General features: G+C 50.6%; 3 long non-coding RNA genes across 3 annotated transcripts; 2 read left to right on the forward strand and 1 right to left on the reverse strand.

Moving 5' to 3' along the window:
* The first annotated feature begins 250 nt into the window (after positions 1–250).
* Positions 251–4,585, forward strand: LOC121134544. The gene is made up of 3 exons (XR_005871629.1): positions 251–654; positions 2,313–2,415; positions 3,788–4,585. It is a non-coding gene; the product is annotated as an uncharacterized LOC121134544 (long non-coding RNA).
* Positions 4,586–11,807: 7,222 nt separating this feature from the next.
* On the forward strand, positions 11,808–15,271 carry LOC121134594. The gene is made up of 2 exons (XR_005871698.1): positions 11,808–12,520; positions 13,981–15,271. It is a non-coding gene; the product is annotated as an uncharacterized LOC121134594 (long non-coding RNA).
* Positions 15,272–18,312: 3,041 nt separating this feature from the next.
* LOC121134437 lies at positions 18,313–23,254 on the reverse strand. Its single transcript, XR_005871517.1, has 3 exons — positions 23,172–23,254; positions 19,887–20,166; positions 18,313–18,727 (listed from the first exon to the last, which is right to left on the reverse strand). It is a non-coding gene; the product is annotated as an uncharacterized LOC121134437 (long non-coding RNA).
* Positions 23,255–23,444: the final 190 nt, after the last annotated feature.

Raw genomic sequence — 23,444 nt, forward strand, 5'->3', positions numbered from 1 at the left:
CCCTGGAAGTGACACAGTCTGCAAACTAGCAGTGGTGTCGTATGTGAATGCTCCCTCTAATGCCAAGCTTGCGTCTTTCCATATGGTCCCACGGTTCAGACAGGGCCTGCTAGAGCCGAGCTCCAGGCCGGAAAGGAGGTGAGAGGGGTGAAAGATTTTACCAGCAGGACTCAGGCCAACTGATGGCAGGTTGGGCAGGGTGGGCAGGGTGGGCAGTTTGGGCAGGGTGGGCACAGGTTGCGCGGAGTAGCCCAGCGTTATTACTTGGGGCTCCTTACTGGTCTCCTTGGTCCTATCAGCAAAAGGGTTAAAAGCTAACTTCTCTGTGGACTTTTTGCACCTTGAGGGCAGAAACGGATAATTACAAGAGAAACCGGAACCAGGTGTGTGTGTGACTCACTGTCAAGGTGTGGTGGCGTTACCCACATAAGTCACATTTCACTCTGAGCAAGTGAGCAGGTGACAGAGCACCCACAGAGCGTGAGCGGTGAGGATACCCTGTCATACTTCTCGGAAGTCTGGTTCTCGCTGATCTCGTTGCTGCGGATCATGGAAGTCTCTGCTCACCACCCCTTCCTCCCAGGCAAATGCCAGCGTAGTGCCCAGCAGCTCAACAGCCTTCGTGGAACTCAGCACCCACTGAGCTGTGACTCTGTGAGTAATGGTGTGTGCACTCACCTGCATCTCTGTGTGCAATGGTGTGCTCTCCTGCATCTCTGTGAGCAATGGTGCGCTCTCCTGCATCTCTGTGTGCAATGGTGTGTGCTCTCCCCTGCATCTCTGTGAGCAATGGTGTGTGCACTCCTGCATCTCTGTGAGCAATGGTGCGCTCTCCTGCATCTCTGTGTGCAATGGTGTGTGCTCTCCCCTGCATCTCTGTGAGCAATGGTGTGTGCACTCCTGCATCTCTGTGAGCAATGGTGTGCACTCCCATGCATCTCTGTGAGCAATGGTGTGCTCTCCTGCATCTCTGTGTGCAATGGTGTGCTCTCCCCTGCATCTCCCCTCCCCACCTTGGCTCTCTCCAGGTGGTTCTCAAAGACCATGAGAAGGAACCATGGTTCAAGCTCTAACAACCTGCTCCTAATCGCAGCCAGAGCTGGGTTTCCATGTAGTCTTGTAGGAAGCCAGGAGGTGGCTTCTTGCTGCCACCTCTCCTGTGCTGCCACCACTCCAGTCCTTTCTAAAGACGTCAGGACAAGGAGCAGTCCTGGGGAAGCTCTGAGCTAGATGTGTCACTTGGTCTGGTGGCTGGAAAGGCTCCCTGGCCTGAGGGAGAACTTTGGGGCAGTTTGGCAGGATGTCTGGACCACAGGGCAGGAGGATGTGCTGTCTACTGGGGGTACCCTGAACCCTGCATGTCTGATTTGTAGACTTCAGTCTCCCACACAGGGCAAGCCACATGAAGGGGGCTGTGGCACCCCACCAGGGTTGGTATAAGAAGCACTTAGAAGCCCAGTCCTGGGGGAGGATGAGCCTGCACTGGGGTCATATTCATAGCTGTTACACACACACGCACACACACACACACACAGATGGCATGGCGTTTCCTTCAACCTCATTTTGTCCCACAGGGGGAAAACCGGGGAAAACAATAATGGCTGAGTCTCAGATGGCTGTTTGGTCTGCCTGGCATCAGGCTGAGGGGCAGGCTGAGCCTGGCGCTGAGCTTGCCATCATTCCCCTAGTCAGAAGCATCCCCTAAGGGAATGATGGCATCTCTTGCCCCCTCCTCCCAGAACACCATGTTCTGTATGTAAACACCCACCAAAAGTCAAAGGCACGTCCCCACTGTGTCTGGAACATCTTACGGGATGAAGGCCACCCTCTGGTAGTAGTGTCCTCTGGAAACGTAGCCTGTCGCGGACAGAGCAGAAGGGCACAAGAGCAGCTCCATGACTAAAGGCAGACGCTAGAAGGTGAACATGTGGGCCATGGATTCCACCGGCTCCTCCGGGCTTTGGTGTTCATGTGTGTGGCACCTGTGTGTACATGTGCATGTACAGGCCAGGCTCAGCCTCGGGTGTTGTCCTCAGTCACGCCCCACCTTATTTTATTGATATGGGGGGCTTTCCACTGAATCTGGAGCTTGCCAGATTTGGCTAGAATGACTCCAGGAATCTGCTGAGGTAGTGGTTTGAATGAGATGCCCCCCCACAGTCTCGGGTATTGGATACTTGGTCCCCCATTGGTGGCACTGTTTGGGGAGGCTTAGGGGTCACAGCCTCACTAGAGGAAGTTTCCGGGGGTGGGCTTTGTGGTTTCAAAGCCACGAACCATTCCAGGCTCTCGTATTCCTCTTGTGCTCTCAGCTTCCTGCTGCGGACACCCCCGCTGCCAACCCCGCAGCCTCCCTGTGATGTCGGCAGACTCTCATCCCTCCAGAAACAGAGGCTGAAATGAACCTTCCCTCCTGTGAGTCACCTTGGTCGTGCTGTTCCTTTACAGCAGTGGGAAAGTAACTTATGCAGGCTCTCCCAGTGACACCGATGCTGGGGTGACACCGATGCTGGGGTTACCCCCATTCTGGGGTTGCCATTGATGTTGGGGTTACCCCCATTCTGGGGTTTCATTGATGTTGGGGTTACCCCCATTCTGGGGTTGCCATTGATGTTGGGGTTACCCCCATTCTGGGGTTTCATTGATGCTGGGGTTACCCCATTCTGGGGTTGCCATTAATGCTGGGGTTACCCCTGCACTTCTCACATAGATGCTAAGAATATGCACAACTTATGTGCAAGCAGTTCCTGTGTGTTTTAACATTTTTATAGCACAGTATTTGGAGGTGCACCGACACTCCCCGTTCCCCTGGGGAATACCACATCCTTGTATTTCTTGTGCTTTCTCGGAACCTTTGTGCAAATGGCCAGTTTACAAACCATCATTACTGCTAGGTTTTCCAGACAAATGCCAGTGTGTGTGTGACACGTGGGTGCAGACATCTGTAGTGTACACATTTATTAGTGTGTGTATAACACATGAGTACAGGCATCTGTAGTGTATACACTTATCAGTGTGTGTGTAACACATGGGTGCAGGCATCTGTAGTGTACACATTTATCAGTGTGTGTGTGTAACACGTGGGTGCAGACATCTGTAGTGTGCACATTTATCAGTGTGTGTGTAACACGTGAGTGCAGATATCTGTAGTGTACATGTGGAGTTTGGAGTTGCTCCTTCCTTTCATCTTCACACAGATCCGTAGGGATTGAACTTGGTCCCTTTTTTACATGATGACATCTCTCTGGCCCTGGATCTTTTATTTTTTTTAAACCTGGGGTAAGGTGGGTGGAGTCCACACTGGTGAATAACTTGGAAACTGCTGCACTGGGCAGCTTTGGCTTTCAGAGCCTCTGCCTGGAGCCACCGCCTGGGGCCACCTGTTGGCCAGGCCACTGTTTCACTCTTTCTTGCTAAGGGGCCTCTCTGCAGCCACCACAAAACTCAGCTCTTACCTCATGTTTTCTAAGTCCAAATGGTTTGTCCAAAGTAGTGATGGACCCCCGCCCACTCTGGGGTTTTAGCTTGACGCAAACGGACTAACCCAGTTTGAATCATACTTGCTTTGTGATTGGCCCCCTCGGCTCCTCAGTTTCCCCATCTGTAAAGCTGGAGTAAGCGTGGAAGACAGCAGGGAACTAACGGGAGGTTTTGCCACGTGAGCAATGAGCTTGCTGTGCAGTCACTCATTACTTTAAAGAGCAGTGCAGCATTGCTGAACCGTGGCTTCCCCATCTGTAAGCGGAGAATGCATTAGGCCGCCATGTGATCCAGGGTTTCCTTCTAGGGCTGCTGCAGGGGTGAACTGACATTGACCATTCCAGGGAAATTGCTTCATAGAAGGCTCTGTCTGGCTCCGTGAAAGGTCATATTTAGGATGCACAATGCCGCACTGTTCCAGTCCGTTGCAGAAAAGCCGCGCGCCTTAGGCTGAAGATGTGCACAGTACTGTGAAGTGTGCAAAGGAAACCAGCCACGGGACGTGGTGGACACGCCTACGGTCAGGAGCCTCAGCCCCGTCAGGCCAGGTCGCCGGCCACCGTGACCCCGACTCACCGCACACGCTGTCAGTCGTGGTTGCCGCGGTACCCAGATGACCTACATTTCTCCAGCAGCAGCTGGGGCAGACATTCTGGGGTAATTAACAGCCATGTACACGTGTGCACACAGACAGCCGGGTCAGCCCGCCAACGGCTGGCACACTGGCTGTCTAGACAGGGTAGGAGTTCAGTGGCTTCCTGCCATGGAGGCGGCTGCTTGGAACTGCAGCCAAGATCACGGAGGTGGGGAGTGGAAGGGACGCTGTCCCCGAGGTGGGAGGTGGTCACTCTTCCTCCCCATTGTAAAGGGAATGTACCCCACAGTGGGCCTTCGGAGGGCAGTGTCCTCAGAAAGCTATCAGGCCACGAGACCAACGTCCCTGCACAGAAAGGCTGTGCTGTGTTGTATGTCACTGTGCTTGCCAAGGGACAATAGACACCAACAGATCTGTTAGCGGTAGGACCAGGCAGTATCACCGACCGTCACATGCAGAGTCAGTCTGTTGGCCTGTGCTGTCTCTCCTAAAATATACATTTTAAAAGGGGTGGGATCTGTGTCTGTAAGGGCTATGCAGGACGGTAACCAGAGGAGAGCACCGGCTTATTAGGGTGTGTCTCCCACGTGGCTACCTGGTCATAGGAGGCTCACTGCTCACTCCCACTCATGGTGTAAGGTAATGCCAAGTTCAGCATCAGGACTCCGACGGGAGTCCTGAAATCAAGGTGTGATGACCCCTTGGGCTCAGTCTCTCACACCCAGCACTGTTTCCCAGAAGGCAATTACACTAGGGTCACCTTCAGGACTCGCATCTGCTGGTACCATGACTTATTTAGGACACTCCTTTTACCACCTAGAGCACACAGAAGGATGAAAATAAAAAATAAATAAATAAAAAGAAAGCAAAAGTCAACTACAGATGAACCCTTATACAGCTGAGGAATGAAAACCAAAAATGGACTCCAAAGGAAAATACACAATCATTTAGAAGTTTTAAAATGCTTTCTGTGCCTCCTAAAATCTTAGCTAGCAAGGAGTTCGACAAGCATCAGCCAACGCTGCCTTTGTTTTAATGCTTGCCTTAAAATTTGAAAGAGCTGCCTGCCGTCCAGATGTCCGGATGGGACATCATTCCTCCAGTGTTCTACATACGTTTCTCTCACCACTAAGACCAAATACACAGCAAACAGCAACTCAGGGGCTGAAGGGCTGGGCAGGTGGAGTGTGGCTGGGGAGCCTCTGAACTTTGGCAGCGGCAGTGTGAGTGTGTGGGGGTGCTTGTTCACATCTTGGGAGGTCAGGAAGCAGGGCGGGGTGAGCACTGGGGGGCTCGGCTGTCTCTCTCTTTCCCTTTTGTTCAGTGTGGAGCCATGCATCTGGACACAGCTCTCCAGGGCACCTAGGCCGCCCCACTTAGGCCTCCAAGTGCCAGTTCCCTGAGCTCCCCACTCCCTTTTGAAACGTTAACAAAGATCACCGCGGAAACACGAGTAACTCCCTCTAAACCCAGATAAAACTATAAGAGGGTTCAGGCCACCGCTTTGTCACCAGCTCCAGCTTTGGAGCCAGGAATTTGGGGACCACCCCAGCCACTCAGCGGCTGCTTCCATTTCTTAAGTGGGTCAAAGCTCAGATGTTTCGCTGCTTTGGTGCCAGACAAGCATAAGAATTTCATGAGCCAAGTACATCTTCCTCATTTCAACACTATGAAAAGCTCTGCTGGGGTAAGGACCTCGCTGCCTCCAAAGCACAGAGTGAGCCTCGTGTCACTTGGCAGCACTGAGGACTGCTGTGGCAACGGCTCCCTGCGTTTCTGACCCTTAATCCGAAGTGACAGCGGCATCGTTTTAAAAGTTGGTAGATGTTAGTGCCTGCATGAGTCATGGCCGGAGGGGGATGAAACCCGAGTCAGTGAGGAAGGAAGAGGAGGAGGAAGAAGAGGAGGAGGAGGAGGAAGAGAAGGAGGAGGAGGAGAACAGGGAAGGGTCGGGGCAATGCCATTCCTGCCTTACAGAGTTCTGACCCAGCCTGTGGACAATGTCACAGCTAACCAGATCTCCCCTGAAATGGCACTTCAAAGGAAGATGCCACCCAAAATAGGTGGCTGACTCCCTGAAGTCTGTCATTTCCAAGTTGCTAACAGGGTGTGTTCACCCCAGCATAAAACGACCCATTGGATCCCCAGAATTTTGCCAACCAGAAAAGTGGAGGGGCTTAGCCAGTTGTGACACACAGAAAGCCATGACTGCCTCAGTCTCCCCAGTCCCCTGAGTCTCCATCCCCAGTGCCGGGAGCCGCTAGTGGTAGCTCAGAAGGTAAGGAGTTCAGTAGGCTTCGGCAGAGGGGCCGGTGGGCTGGCCTCCCAGCTGCAGAGGATAGCTTGGGCAGGGGGTTGGCACTATTCACTGTGAGCCTGGTTCCCACACAGGTCCAGGTATATACCCTGGAGTCGTTGGCATCACCACTGAGCTCCCTGACCCTGCCAGGAGAGAGACACAGTCCCTGTACATCTTTAAATTCAGTCTCAGACACCGGGGAGTTATCGATGGTTCTGGACGCTGAGATTACCTTGGGAATGACACCTACAGCTAAACTCCCTTGAGGGGCTGAGGGGAGGGGCCTCAGGGGTGTTGTCTACATCCGTGGCTGGTGCAGGCTGTTGTGGTTTAAGAATCAGCCAGGGAGTCTCCTCAGCATCTAACAGCCAAGTCTCATGATTCCCTTCAGCTTGCCGCTGCCGGCCCCCCGCTTCTGTGCACCTGCTATGCGTGGACACACCGGACATGCCACTGCACAGAGACCCTCCCACCTGCACCTGCAGGGGCCCTGCCCTTCCTCCAATCCTTTCTTCCTACTGCAGAAGGGCGGGGCTTTTTCTGTTTGTCTCTTCCCTCCCTGCTTATTCAATATTCGGTCCAGCCTGGCCTCGAACTCACAGAGACCCCCCTGCCTCTGCCTCCCAAGTGCTGGGATTAAAGGCGTGTGCCACCAACGCCCAGCTGCTTATTCAATATTCAACCAGCAGCTTCAAGAATTTTATCCATGGGCCAGCAAGATGGCTCTGAGAGTGAAAGGCTTGCCACCAACTGTCACTGCCTGAGCTTGATTCCTGAGGCCCACATGGCAGAAAAAGAGAAGCGACCCCGCAAGCTGTCCTCTGACCTCCACACATGCACTTGGCGTGAATGCCCATGCTCAAGGGTGAGTGGGAGACCCCCACCTCAACAGATAAGGTGTAGAGTGATATATATGGTCATTCTGTGCCACCCCTGGCCTCCATACACACATGTACACACACACACACACACACACAGTGAGGTAAGGCGAATGATGGGGGCAGGGCAGAGGAGTGTGTATTGGGGAAGAATAATTAACACTAAGGGTGTAAGAATGTTTCAAAAAATCATATAGAAATCAACTGTTTTATAAACTTCACGCGCTTGTGTGTGTGTGTGTGTGCGCGAGCGTGTGTGTTTACATGAAAGAGTATAATTGAAGTCACCCTACACAGGGGTAATGCTCCCCCCTACCAGAAGGTTTACACTGCCAAATAAAAACCCCAGTTCAAAGTGTGGGACACGCCCTTAGAGTTGTCAGTTGCCGAGTGAGTAGTGGAGACCGCCCCCACCCCCCCCACCCCCGCCACCAGACAACACAGGCTGTTGCCATTGCTCTTGGCTACCGACCAGAACTTGACGGTAAGACCTTGTTCCTAAAGACAGCATACCACGGTGACAGAATATGAGGATGTCAAGTTGGTACTGACCGGGAAGCTTCCTCCCTGCTGGCTGTCTCTCACAGGTGCTGGAGAGAAGGAACCAACAGCTTTGCCCAGCTGTGGACCCTGTAATGATTGGCATGGTGAGACACGCCCATGGGGGGCAGCAGTGACATGAACATCATTCAGATAATCAGCTGCTTTCTGGTTGGATTTAAGGCCCACCTCACAGAAGAGAACACACGCCTAGTACTGTAAATCTTGCAAACAAACAAACAAACAAACAAACAAAAAAACATGATTGGGAGCTCACAGGCCCCAGGGGCAAACCTGCTACTATTATTCTGCTAAGTGGACAATGTATCAAACCGCCCTCTAAATCCTCGCTTCTGTCCGCACAGATTAGCGTTGCTCTTAGACCTCATCAAAGAGGTTTCTTGGTGCAGTGCATGGTGGTTAATGCAGAAACTCACAGCTGGTCCAGGGGCAGAGAAGTAGGCATCTGTGGTACTCAGACACGCACAGGACGTCTGCTTCTCCACCAACCTCTGTCTTTACAATCTTTCTATCTCCCCATCCTCAATGGTCCCGAAGCAGCCTTCGGGATTTGACAAGACAAGCTCAGGAACTCACAGCAGCTGTGGGTGCCTGGAGAAGACCTTCACAAGGTGAGGCCAATCAGCATTCCGGCATGGAGGAGGGAGGGTCCTACAAGCCTCCACCGCTAGCTGAGGGGCTGTTGGCAGTTGACGGCCGCTGGGGGAGGGGTGTCCGCCATCTTTAAGGGTGTGGCTCCCATGGATGGACCATGCTCCCGTGGGTAGCCCCAGGCCCATGGACAGCAGCAATTGAACTCAGGGGACCATTTAAAAAGAGGGCACAAAGCTAGGGCTCTGGAAGTGGGGGTGATCTGGAAAGAGTTAGGGGACAAATGGGGAAATATGATCACAATATACTGTATGTAATACTCAGTTAAATAATAGAATATTGCTACAAAAAAGAGCTTTACACGAAAGATTTTATGCATGGAGCCCCCTCCTCATACACTCCATTAAAACGTCCCCTGTCCCACTCAGACATGGTCACTGCTGCAACCACTCCCATCTCTAGTTGCAGCGGCCTGGAAGTCAGGCTCTCACTCAGCTGAGGTATGCTTGTTGGAGACACAGACTTGTGCCAGGAGGGTAACAGGGCAGTCTTGTTCCCAATGAACACAACGAGACTTACGGCGGAAGCTCACATTCGCCAGCAAGAGTTTACAGAAGAAACACGGGTCAGTGGTTGAGAGTGCTTGCTGCTCTTGCAGAGGACAGAGTTATGTCAAGAAGCCACACTGAGCAGCTCACAGCCACCTACAGCTGCAACTCCAGGGATTCCAATGCCCTCTTCTGGCCTTTCAGACACCCACACTGACATGCACATGCTCATAGGCAAGCATGTGTGTGCATGCACACGCACACACACACACACACACACACACATATATGCAATTTTAAAATAAAATATTTACATATGAATATGTCTCAGGCACCCACACTGACATGCACATGCTCATAGACAAGCATGCGTGTCACGCATGCGCGTGCACACACATATATGCAATTTTAAAATAAAATATTTATATATGAATATGTCTCAGGCACCCACACTGACATGCACATGCTCATAGGCAAGCATGTGTGTGCATGCACACGCACACACACACACACATATATGCAATTTTAAAATAAAATATTTATATATGAATATGTCTCAGGCACCCACACTGACATGCACATGCTCATAGACAAGCATGCGTGTCACGCATGCGCGTGCACACACATATATGCAATTTTAAAATAAAATATTTATATATGAATATGTCTCAGGCACCCACACTGACATGCACATGCTCATAGGCAAGCATGTGTGTGCATGCACACGCACACACACACACACATATATGCAATTTTAAAATAAAATATTTACATATGAATATGTCTCAGGCACCCACACTGACATGCACATGCTCATAGACAAGCATGCGTGTCACGCATGCGCATGCACACACACATATATGCAATTTTAAAATAAAATATTTACATATGAATATGTCTCAGGCACCCACACTGACATGCACATGCTCATAGACAAGCATGCGTGTCACGCATGCGCGTGCACACACACATATATGCAATTTTAAAATAAAATATTTACATATGAATATGTCTCAGGCACCCACACTGACATGCACATGCTCATAGACAAGCATGCGTGTCACGCATGCGCGTGCACACACACATATATGCAATTTTAAAATAAAATATTTACATATGAATATGTATTTACATATGTATTTGCTTCGCTTTTATGATATTTACTCATGCATATATATGCATGTTTATGACCGGCAACAGCGTTGTGCATCAAGAACAGCTATTAATATTATGGCTTGTTTCTATCAGTTACTTTTTCTTGTTAAAAAAAAAAGCAATGAAAGAAGCATTTAGGGAAAATGTCATTGCCGTTTAATAACGCATTTTGAACCTTTGTGAGACGTTTTCCGTATAGTACATACAATGTCCACGGCTGACCAATAGTCCAGCCGGTGACTGCATCAGGATATATTAACCCAACTTTCCTTTTTGCCAAATACTGGAATAATATTAATTTATTTTTAACAGTTTGAATCACTCTGCATTTAAGATATTGCAAACTACTGTCTGCACATGTTTACGATTAATACCAAGGACAAATCTTGAAAAAGCAGTGTCTCAGTTCTTTGGCAGTTCCTCTCTTTGGCTCCAGAGTTGCCAGGGGGAATTTTTTTAGTTTGTTTTTTACTTTTTTGTACTTTATTTTCTTTATAAAACTTGGATTTTTGGTAGACATCTTATTGAAGACCGACATACATAGAGTCAAATCATAAATACTAGCTCAGTGGAAGGCTGCGTGTGAACATGGCTGTAGAACTCATGCTTAGGTGCAGATTTGTGCAGAGCCATGGCTCAGGGACCCACCTGCACCCACTGTGACACCCCTGCACCCCACCTAGCGATGAGCCCCACCTAGCGATGAGCCCCACCTAGCGATGAGCCCCACCTAACGATGAGCTCTGACACTACAGTGGTTCTGCCCGCCTTTGAAAGTGACGCAGATGGAGCGCTCCAGTGTATGGTGTGTCTGTGTGCATGCATGCATCCATGTGTGTGCATATATGTGTGCACGTGTTTATACATCTTTGTGCAAGTGTGTTTGCATGTGTCTGTGTGTGTATGCATGTGTGTGCATGAATCTGGCATACGTGTATGCATGTGGTGTGTGTACCTATATTCATGTATGTGTGTGTGCATGTAAATGTGTATGTGTGTAGTGTATGTATGCATGTGCATATGCATAGATGTGCATATGTATATATATGTGTGTGTATGAATGTATGCGCATGTGTATATGTGTGTGCATGGTGTGTGCATATCTCTGTGTGTGGAACCTCACTCTGCCCTGGCCTCCATTAGCTTTTGGAGCATGCTGCTGCCTTTCGCTCTGGCTCAGGAAAGCCCACGACCCCTCTTGATTCCCACCGCTAACAGGACCCTGGAAGCAGCACCCCCAGGGGCAGCCTCATCATCGGTCTCCGGGACATTAGCTAAGTCACACTACCATCCACAGGGACTCCTCCTTAGACCTGCACAAATCACTGGAAGACGTGTCTAGAACCTTCTTCTATGTGACGACTGTAAATGCAGCGTCCTTCTGCACACCAGCAGAGAGCCCGGCCCACCCCTCAGGCTGCTGTGAAGGTGAGCTGTGGGAAGGGAGTGTCCAGTGTGGGTACGCCAGGGTTTCGGCATCTCTGAAGGCTTGGATGCCATTCTCATCTTCTGGGTAAAATTCTGAGGGTGCCGACGCCTGTGGAACGAACAAGGAAGAATTGAATCGCTAAGTGAATCAGACGCCCTCTGCCAGAAATGACCTTTTGTTGTGCAGGAACAAGAGTCGTCTGCTGTGGTGGGCCTGTGAGGGGGCGTCCATGAGGCAGCAGGCCCTGGCCGGCCCCACGCTGGGCGGGTCCTTGGGATGAAGATGAAGGCTGAGTCCCTGCGGTTGTGGCTGCCAGCCGGGCCAGCGACTGGCCTGCTGCTCCAGCTCCACTGAGGAAACACAATAGGGGCATTGTGACCACTTCCCCATCCGACACAGTCCCAGTTACTCATCACGGATGTTGGCGAGCCTGGCTGAGAACACAGGGTCCTTGTGCCCAGGCTGAACAGCAGACACGGCCGTTGTGTTCATGACATAGCCGTCCAGAGGACTCGGCAGAAGACGGGTCAACCGGAGGTCACGCGGATGGTCCCTTCCCAAGACCACTCCAGAAAAGAAATAATGACGGTGCTCTCCCCTAGGAGGCGCCACAGACAGGACGCTGGGAAGGGCGATTCTGTGGCTTGGAGCCTTGCATGGTGTGGAGGAACCTGCTTGCCATCTGCTTGTCCCCTGAAAGGAAGCCCCGAGGCTTCCTAGCACATTGGCTAAAACGGTAGCTCTCACGGGCCCTCCAGGAGATGACTCCAAATCCTCCCCGTATTCTGGTCACATGCCCTGAATTCTGACACGCTATGCAGTGTTTCCCCAGCGTCTGCCTGACCGGGTCTCCGGGTTATTCCAGCTCAGCTCGCTGACGTCTGACCTCTGAGGTTGTCCTCCTCACCCCTGGACTCTTCTTCACCGCTGCCTGGGGAGAGGCACTCGCTGAATATTCTGATAGCTAACAGGAAGCCTGACATGGTGGGTGCTCTGTGGATGTGGAGGAGGGGAAAGAGGAGGAGGAGAGGAGGTGCCAGGGACACGGAGGCCGGAGCAAACCACTCTCTGCCTGTGCCTCAGGCCCCTTCAGAGTGGAACCACCCGGGCTCTTGTGGTGGCACTTTTTGTGCTTTGACAAATGAAGTTTGCTTGGGGACCGGTGTGCAGAGCTAGCTGACAGTTAGCCATAGAGGCCAGGCAGTGGTGGCTCAGACCTTTAATCCCAGTACTTGGGAGTCACAGGCCTTTAATCCCAGCACTTGGGAGGTGGAGACAGGCGTGATAGGGCTGAGTGGAGAGAGGAGTTTAAGGCCGGAGGAGATAGGAGCTCATTGCATTCAGTCTGAGGATGTGTGTCACCCCTTGGGTCTGGTTCTCGTTAGAACCCTGGCTGTCAAACACGCAAGGGGCTTCTCGAAATACCCTCGCCTTTGTGTTGGCTGTGCGTGTTACCTCTTAACCTAAAATAAGCGGGCAAGAGACTCTTTGAGGAACATTCTTTTATCCGAAATAAAGTAAATGTGAGTGATTTGTGGGTAACTTTATTCTTGAGCTCACTGTGTGGGGCTCAGTGGCCCCGTAACCACTTCAGGCTTCACATTGTGGGGGCTGCTATCCCAAGGCCCTGCTGTCTTTGGCAGTGAGAAGACTTACGTTTGCAAACCTCCAAAGGATCTGGCATTTGTACCGCGTGTTTGCCTGTTTCTTAACTTTAGAATTCATTACCTACAAACTTTTGACATAGTAACAGTAGTGTGTTGGGGGTTAGGAAATGGTTCGCTTGGGAAAATAAGAGCATGAGTTCAGACCCTCAGCATGAACACAAAAGTGCAGCCCCATCAGTACACACCTGTAACCCCGGCACTCAACAGGTGGAGACAGGAGGGTCCCTGTGGCTGGCCAGCCAACCAACCTAGCCAGACTGGCGAGAGGCTGTGTCCAAAAAATAAGGCGAGGAGTGACTGAGGAAGTCGCCCAACATTGACCTCTGGCCTACACAAGCACGCGCACACAGCATGCACACGCCCCAGTGAACACGCATGAACACCACACACGCACAGATATTAGTTTTGTGGGGTATCGAGGCATGCCGGCGCACACCTGTCACCTGTGCTACATGGCAGGCTGAAGCTGATGGAGCAGGAGTTTGAGACTAGCCTGGGCTACACAGCAAGAATCTGCATCAGCAAAAAGGCCTCATTCAGAGGGGGGGTTGTTTCTATCTGCTTTTCTGTTGACAGCAGTGGAGGCATTTTTGTCTCCGTGGACTTTACTTCAAGCAACACACACTTTGTCCAAAGTGACTTCTCCAGCTGAGTTCACCGGGGGTGGGAGGATGGGGGTGGGGGTGGGGGAGGACGGTTGGAAGTCCCTTATTGAGGTCCTCCCGACAGTTGCATTGTGTGGCTGACTGGTGTGTTGTCTGTCTCTGCTGTCACCAGAGCACAGGAACCAACTGAGCAAGGGTAGTGTGGCTGCCCCCTTCCCGCCGGACACAGGAGCTGGGGCTGCCTGCAGCACCTTGCCCAGCTCCCCCGTGGAAGGCCCTGAGGCAGACTCTATTAACCCGGTGTCTCTGAAGATGTAGCTGAGACGGGAAGGCGTTTGTCCAACAGCAAAGCTTTTTCGGAGCCAAGCCTACATCTCCCTGAGTTCTGGGTCCTGGTTCTGACCTCATCTCCCACTGCCTACCAGAGTGGGACTGCATGGGGCTGGCTTGGGCCTGAGTGGCCGTGGGAAAGACAGTCCCATGGGAACATGGTCAGCTGGCCCCATTGAGCTGGGAAGCCTTTGAAACTGGGTGGAGTCCAGTGCGCTGGTGAGTTCCCGTGGCTTCCACAGGCAGGGAACACAGAACTCTGCTCTGACTTGAGGTCCAAAGCCGTGCCATTGAAATGGAGGTGGAAGAAAAAAAACTCCATTCCAGAGCTTTGACAGTGGGGTGCATCCCAAAGAAGAGGCCTAGGGTCGAATCACCCTGCCCCATGCGTTTTCGGCAAACACACCGTGTGCAGAGGCAGACATTCCGCTGTGAGCCTCACAGGTTTAGGGGAAGAGACTGTGCAGGTCCCAGCTCTGCAGCCAGTGAACTTGGGCAGGCTGAGGCTCCTCTGGCAGGGAGGACGAGAAGCCGGCTGACCTCACTGCAGGACTCTGAAGCAAGCTGTCCGTACCATGTGCCATGTCTAATCACAACAATGGCTGCCGCTGCCACCACCCCAGATGACAGATGAAGAGCCCATGGCAAATCGGGGATGAGTGTTAATCCCGGCTGATCCACAGTTACCCGGGTTTGTCTTCACACTACCGGTTATATGAACTGAGTGGACTTCAAGCCAGAACCCTCTGATCCAAAAGCTCTTGGCATCCTTCACCTGGACCCTCGCAGCCAGAACTTGAGCCTTGGGCCCCTATGAGCAGCAACACTCTGGCCTTCACCCCAGAGCAGGGAGCCCAAGGTGGATTAAGACTGGCTGTCAGAGAAGCAGGGATGATGAGGGACAGGATGAGCGAGAAAATGCAACCAACCCCAAGGACTCCTTGGACAGCAAAGTCACGGTTGGCACTACTTCCTGGAACAGTAAACGCCCGTGTCCCAGACTCCTAATCTAGAGCTGTGAGTTCCCAGGGTGTGTGGAGAGCACTGGTTCCCAACCTCCCCAATGCTGCCACCCTTGAATACAGTTCCTCATGCTGTGGTGTCCCCCAACCATAAAATTATTTTCATTGCTACTTCATAACTGCACATTTTGCTACTGCCATGAATTGTAAATATCTGTGTTATCTGATGGTCTTAGGTGACTTCTGTAAAAATGGTCCTTTGACCTCCCCCAAAGGGCTCGCCACCCACAGGTTGAAACCCACTGGTCTAGAGGCTGGTGACACACTTCCTAACTAGAGTCCTCTGTGGAGGTTCCAGGTGGCCCAAGTAGCTGGATCTTTCAAAATGGTCTCTTTCCACCCCTGCATTCCTGCCCCACCCCGTCCTAGGGCTGTGGGATGAGGAGTTAATTGCACCCCTTGCCACCCCCTCCCCTGCTGCCCCATTAGCTGTCCCCGTCCTCGGCACCCTGTGCTTTTCCTTCTTGTCTAGCTATTAAGATGTTGACCAGCAAGCGCTTCAGTCAGAATCTTGGCAGCCCAGGCTCTTGAACCCTAAACAAAGGGGCCAGGGCCAGGGAGGGCCTGGGAAGAGGACACAGGGCCAGGGATGCGGCCATGGACTCTGAAGTCCCCTTTGTCTTTTGAGCTCTGGACTTGGACCAGGGGAAGTTCATGGCCAGTCCATCAGCTGGTGTCCCAGAGGCTATTAAAGACATACTTCTGTGAGAACGGGTGGGGCTCAGCTCCCAGAGAGGGCTAGCGGGTAGGGGCCTCTGCAAAAAAAAAAAGGGTTACTGTCACAGGGAATCAGAGAGCTGCTGTCACCAACACTCAGCCCTGGGTCGGAAGTGATTATCTGGGAGAATAGCTGGCAGGCCCTGCTGGTGGCGTGGGCGGGGAGGGGGCAGTCCCCCAGCCCTACCAGGACATCTCAGAGGGTACAGGAACAGGGAGCCCAGGACAGAGCCAAGAGCAGCCGTAGGACAATGGCTGCTGTTCATGTCCCACACAACATGCCAGGCCAGGGTGTGCGTGGCTGGCCTTTCCCAACTATCCCACAAAGGAATAATTGGGGTCATGCGAGATGACGGACCTGTGCCGGAGCCAAGGCTCCGTGAAAAGAGGCCAGCCCCACCACAAGCCCTGCCCTAGCCAGCCCCACCACAAGCCCTGCCCTAGCCAGCCCCACCACAAGCCCTGCCCTAGCCAGCCCCACAACCGACCTGCCACCCTACGGGCCAAGCGACTTCCTGAGCCTCACACCTAGTAGGGCCTTTGCGAGTGGCCCGCTGTCACTTCCCAGTGCTCTTATTCCTCACGCGCTTGTTGACGCTCCAGGGTGATTTTTCCCCTCCATTCCTCCATTCTGTCTGTCACTGCTGTCTTCTGTCTCTCTTCCCTGTCTGATCTGGGTCCTGTTGCTTCTGACTCCCGCCACCAGCAACACGGTGAGTTCTTTATATCCTGCTGCTATGTGCACACGTGCGTGCGTGAGCACACGCAATCACACAAAACTGTAAACTCTGCCAGGGTGTCCAGGGTCGCATCTCTCTGTCTACCACACTCCCCTTAGGGGGCCCACACGGCACCTAGTTAAAAATAGGGGATGGGTGCGTGGGGGTGCTCTAAATGTGGGGTCCCCTCCTGCGGTCTCGCTCTTACCAGCATTCCACCAGGGTCTTTTTGTGAGGGTGTATTTGGCACAGAGTCCTGACTTTTCCTGACCACTTGTGGCTCTGTGGCCGAGGGAAACCCGTGAGGTGAAGATGTGGGTAGTTAGGACCAACTTCCGGGTAGCAGGCAGAGGAGCTAGATCAGGACCTGCTCTCCCAAGGCAGGCAGAAAGAACCATATCCTACCATTGTCTGCCAAGGGACGAGCACAGGCTCCATCTCATGCCCGCCAGCCAAGAATGCAAGACACCGACAGGAGGGGTGGAGGGGTCACTGCCCCACATCCCTGCTGCCCCCAGGCTCTCTGATACAAGGTTTCCCAGCACTTACCCCAATGCTGCCCTGGTCCCCTCCAACCCGCAATGCTGCAGGGACCCAGACCAGGTTGGATAAGGACCTACATAAAGCCAGAGACCCCACCAGCTGCTGCTTCCGGGGCCTGGTTCTCACTATTGGGAAACGAGGGGGGCCAAGGGACCTATGCCCCAAGAACCTCTACCTAGAGCTATGCCTGCCAAGGTGGGTTGGTTTTGTGATTTGTCTTGTATGCACCGTGTGAGGGATGCCAGGGTTCAGGGCTACGATCTGACCGTCTTTGCTCTGCCCTCTGGAGACTTTCCTTAGGACCCACAGAGCAGTGCTGCCCGCAGACTCGGTCAGAAAAGCCTGTTTGCAGTGGGCAGCAGTCAGGGCAGCCGTGAAGTGCGGAGAGTAAGAGACCAGCCGGTGCTCATCCAGTGATAGGCACCTGTGTCACCGCGGGCTCATGGTGGAAGAGGGGTGGGAAGAGGGAGGGACTGCTGGGAGATGAGGTCCTCTTCATGGCACAGCGGCCATGTCCACAAACTCACAGCAACTGTGGTCATCTGCACACCATCGAGCTAGCCCAGATGAGGGGAGAGGCTCACGGGCCCCCACCAGTCCCTCAGAAGCTTTCGACAGTTGGTAGCTGATGGAAAGTGTGCATTGTTGATGTCAAGAATCCCAAGGGCTTGGACCCATGGAAAATTGGCAAAACCTTTCCCCGGGGGCCAGGCTCAGAAGTGGTAAAGATTTCAGTCCACGCATGAATGTTTCCGAGCGACCGACTGGTGTGCACAGAATGGTTGACAGGTGTGCACAGAATGATGGACAGGTGTGCACAGAATGGTTGACAGGTGTGTACAGAATGATTGACCAGTGTGTACAGAATGATTATCAGTGTGCACAGAAACTGGTCGCTGCATCTTCCTCCTCCAGAACACTTATAGACGGAGACTGCTCACTATGGAGACCTGCTGGGACCAGCTGATCCTCCTCCCTGTGCCGCACCTAACAAACATGCTGAGGTTCCAGGAGTTGGGCTCCATCAGCGCTCGCGGGACCCAATTTTTCAGTTGCTGTTGCTCACCCCAACACGTGTGCACCCTAATTAAGCTCACTGGGGCACCAATGATACATGAAAGTAGGAGGGGCTTGCTGCTAACAGGTGTGGGTGAGAGACGGTAACAGGGAGAATACGATTAAAGCACACTTTATATATGTTACGTCATGAAAGATAAATACAAATAGAAACAGAAGGAAGAAAAAGCCATTTCAGTGCATGAAAGGTCCTTCCGTGTCAGCGAGGAGCCCAGAGATTATCGGTCTCACTGGTGACCAGCATGAAGATAAGTGGGCAGCCCAGGCTTAAAAAGCCATAGTTTGGCCTGGGGCCGCACAGCATGAAGGTTCTGAACTTGGATTTGATCCAAGTTTCACCCTGAGGACTCACACGATGCCCACATGCCCCATGCTCCTTGACTCACAGTGTGTGGCCTTCTGTGGATTCATCTGGGCTCAGGCACACACCGATCAGTGAGTAGCGGCAGAATCTGGACGCAACCCATGCTGCCCTTGGACAGTGAGCACATTCTCGACTTGGCTTTCTCACCTGAGAAAGAGAAATGGAACAGCAGCTCCGGCTAGTGTAAGGATTGCCCCACACGAGACGAGCCCGGTATGTAGCCGGTGCCCGACAGACAAGAATGCTAGGAACATAAGTGAAACCGTTTCGTGTAACTTAAAAAATCACCTGTGTGATTCAGAATGATGTAACAGCCTGTTAAATAGGAGCCTGCCACCAGGCAGCTCAGACAGAAACTACCCACTCCCACCCACACACCCACAATGACCCCCCACCACACACCCCCCAGGCTCTGATGTGTTAACAGACCACAAGGCAGCTCAGATATGAGCCAAGTCTAGGACAGGCCTTGATAAACTAATGAACGAATCCCAAGATGGTACTGATGTGAGCCAACCCTAAGCTGTGAGCCCTAAAACTCCTACTGCTCAATGATACAAAAGGGGGAACTTTGGAGGTAGCCCCCAGGATCACACAGCTGTGCTTTCAAGACCCGGCAGGGCATCCTAAGCCTCCATGCTAATGCAAATGAACAAGAGGGCTTTGAGACGGGCCTCTGTGTGTGGCCCTGGCTTCGGTGACCACTGAACTTCTGGCACCGTTACTGAGCTCACACATGCCTGCCTATCAGTGCTAGCCACTGCCGGACACTCTCAAGACCTTCCAGCCCGCCACAGCTAAAGGCCTTCCCAGAGGTCGTGGGTCATGCCTGTAAGGCCTCCAAAACATCCTCACTGGGTAAGGTTTGCCAGGGGGACTCTGCAGTAGCATTTTCAGCCATGCTAGTTCCCCTCTTGGTGGGATGTCTGTTTACTTTTACATCAGCATGGTGTTATAAGGAATGCCCATGTGAACAAACTGAGCATGCCCTAGAGACAAGTCTTGTGTGGACATCCTAGCTGCTCAACACCCCACAGCCCAGCAGCCATTCTCTCTGCAAAGTCACAGGGAAAGTGGCTGGTGTCACCTGACCCATCTGCTCGATACGATAGATGGCTTTCAGGTCCACATGTAGGTGTCCTTTAAGCTCCTATGGCATCTGGCTAGCATTTAATTATCATGTGATGTTATCCCAGGGAGCCGTGAACAAATGTCTACTCCAGATAGAGAACCAATGACAGACCAAAAGTGAGGATACCACCCAAGTCGAACTCGGAGAGCCAAAGAGTTCACTGGGGTTACTTACAGGAGCAGAAAATGCTTTGAAGACAGCTGCATTGTCACCCCAGCATGGGTGACAGCTCATGAAAGCCAGAATCCTGAAGTACGCTGAACAGTGTGTGCAGGCGGTACAACAGGTCAGAGTCGCTTCCACGCGGTTCAGCTGGTCTCTGTGTTCTCAACCATTATCACTGGTTAGATGAATGTGGGGAAGGAGGAGCCTAAGGCGCCTGCCTGGTCAGTTTCAGGGACTTCCTGAGGCTTCTGGGTTGTCTGCTTCCTGGGATTCCTTGAGTCTTTAGAACCTGCATGATGGTAATGAGCTTTGAAGCAATTTTCTAGACCACATGGACGGGGTTTAGAATTAACTTGTACAACTTCTCTCTCTCTTTTTTTTTTTTTTGTACTTCTAAATAACCGTGAGCCTATCCCCTTGTCTGTTTCAACGTGGGTGTTTTCGGGGTCCCCTGTCCCACTGCCTCCCCGACTGATGTCGTCTCAGTGTTTACTCAGAGCTTCACTGGGGGACAGTACTGGGAACACCATCATTTGACTGTGTGAAATGCCGGGGAAAACGTGTGTGGAATGGAAGTCACTTCCAAAGCAGCAGTGAAGCTGGGTCTCTAGCAGGAGTGGTGGAGGGAAGTCCAGAGAGAAGCTCCCATAGATGCTCTCCAGTCCAAGGCTCTGCCTGCCAACTAACTGCACAGAATACCCCCCAGAAACTCACAAAAGTGATGTGATGGTGCTCAGCTACATAACAAGTTGGGAACCAGCCTGGGCTACATGAGACTGTCTGGAAAAACATAACAGGAGGAGGCCAGGCCAGCATTCTGAACCTCAGCATAACTCTAACTGCCCCTCCTCTCCTCATATCAATATCCCGGGCCACACATCTGGACCACTCCTTCTATCCCATCAGAGGACCAGAATCCTGATCCAGAGGACATCCAAGCATCCTGATACCCAGAAACCAGGTCAGATCCCTGAAAACCAGGGAGAAGCCTCCTATCCCACCAGAAGTCGTGTCAGCATCTGAACCCCAGAGGACACCAGCCATGCCAGAGGCCATGTACATACATACAGAACTTCAGCCCCAAACATAGGCAGCAGCCCCTTTCTGGACCAAAGAACACCCAGGCCATAAGAAGTCCAGGCCCAAATGGTCAGAGACCCTCTGCTTAACCACAGACCACTCCAGCCAGAATCCCAAAGAATAAATAGAAACCAAGGAATCAAGCATCCATCCAACAAAGACAAACATAGAAATAGGTGCCTAGATCTATAATCATTCCAAATCCAGATGCTTAAAGATAAGAACACAAACAACAATGGCAGGGCAATGTCACCACCAGAGCCCATCTTCCCACTATAGCAAGCCCTGAATATTCCAACACCATTGAAGCATAAGAAAATGATCTTAAAACCAACTTTATGATGATGATAGAGGTTCTTAAAGAGGAAATGAAAAACTCCCTTAAAGAAATTGAGAAAGACTACCAAAAAATGGAGGAAATCAACAAATGCCTTAAAGAATGCCAAGAAGTCCAAGAAAGAAAAAAAACAAACAGGCAAAGGAAACTATCTAAGACATGAAAATCAAAATAGAAACAATAAAGAAAACAATGTGAGAGAATTCAGAAAATAGAAAATCTGGGTAAGCAAACAGGAACTACAGATGCAGTCATCACCTACAGAATTCAAGAGGTTGGAAAAGAGAATCTCAGGCATTGATACAATAGAAAATGTAGATTTATCAGTCAAAGGACAATTCAAATCTAAAAAACTCCTAACACAAAACATCCAGGAAATCTAAGACACCATGAAAAGACAAAACCTAAGAATTATAGGAATAATGGAAGAAGCCCAGTTCAAAAGCTCAGAAAATAAATTTAACAAAATCATAGAAGAAAATGTCCCTAACCTAAAGGATGTACCTATAAAAGAACAAGAAGCTTTCAGAACACAAAGTAGATTGGACTAGAAAAGAAAGTTCCCTTGCCACATAATAGTCAGAACTATAAACATACAAAATAAAGAATATTAAAAGTTGCAAAGGAAAATGACCAAGTAACATATAAAGGCAGACATATCAGAATTATATTCAACTTCTCATTGAAGACTGAAAAGCCAGAAGAGGCAAAACAGATGTCCTGCAAGCTCTGAAGAGATCCCGATGCCAGCCCAGACTACTATACCCAGCAAAACTTTCAATCACCATAGATGGAGAAAACAAGATATCTCATGACAAGGTCAAATTTAAACAGTATCTATCCATAAATCTAATCCTACAGAAGTTGCTAGAGGGAAAACTCCAACCCAAGGAAGTTAACTACAACCACGTAAACACAATGGATAATCTCCCACCAAAAACTCAAAAGAAGGGACACACACACACACACACACACACACACACACACACACACACAGACACACCACAAAACCATTACCAACACCAGAAACATAATAACAGGAACAAACAATCAGTGGTCATTAATATTTCTCAGTATCAATGAACTCAATTCTCCAATAAAAAGAGACAGGCTAACAGAATAGATACAAAAACAGGATCCATTCTTCTGCTGCATACAAGAAACATCTCAACATGAAAAATAGACATTACCTCAGAGTAAAGAGTCGGAAAAATGTTTTCCAATCAAATGGACCTAACAAGCAAGTGATTTTATCTATCCCACTATCTAACGGAGTAGACTTCAAACCAAAATTAACCAAAAGAAGTGGGGAAGTACATTTCATACTCATTAAAGGAAAAATCCTCCGAGACGATGCCTCAGTTATGAACATCTATGCCCCAAACACAAGGGCACTCACATTGTAAAAGAAACATTACTAAAGCTTACATCACACATAGAACCCTACACATGAAAAGTGGGAAACTTCAACACCCCACTCTCATCAAGGGGCAGGTCATCCAGACAAAAACTAAACAGAGAAGTAGTGGAACTAACAGACATTATGACACAAATGGACCAAACAGACATCCACAGAACATTTCACCCAAAGACAAAGGAATATACCTTCTTATCAGCACCACATGGAACCTTCTACAAAACCGACCACATATTCAGTTACAAAGCAAATGCCAACAGAAACAAGAAAATTGACATAACTCCTTGTATCCTATCAGACCACCATGGATTAAAGCTAGATTTCAACCACAAAAGAAACAACAGAAAGTCTACAAACTCATGGAAACTGAACAACTCTTTACTGAATTACCACTGGGTCAAAGAACAAATAAAGAAATTAAGAGTTCCTTGAATCCAATAAAAATGACTGTACAACATACCCAGACTTATGAGACACAATGAAAGTTGTGCTAAGAGGAAAATTTATAGCACTAAGTGCCTTCATGAAGAGATTAGAGAATTCTCGTACCAGTGACTTAATAGCACACCTGAAAGTTCTAGAACAAAAAGAAGTAGACACATCCAGGAGGGGTAGATTGCATGAAATAAACTCAGCATTGAAATCAATAAAAGAGAATACGATTAATAAAACAAAGAGTTGGTTAGACAAACCCTCAGCCAAATCAACTAAAAACCAGAGAAAATATCCAAAT

Source organism: Mesocricetus auratus, unplaced genomic scaffold (assembly GCF_017639785.1).
Source record: "Mesocricetus auratus isolate SY011 unplaced genomic scaffold, BCM_Maur_2.0 Super-Scaffold_100028, whole genome shotgun sequence".
Taxonomy (NCBI): Eukaryota; Metazoa; Chordata; class Mammalia; order Rodentia; family Cricetidae; genus Mesocricetus; species Mesocricetus auratus.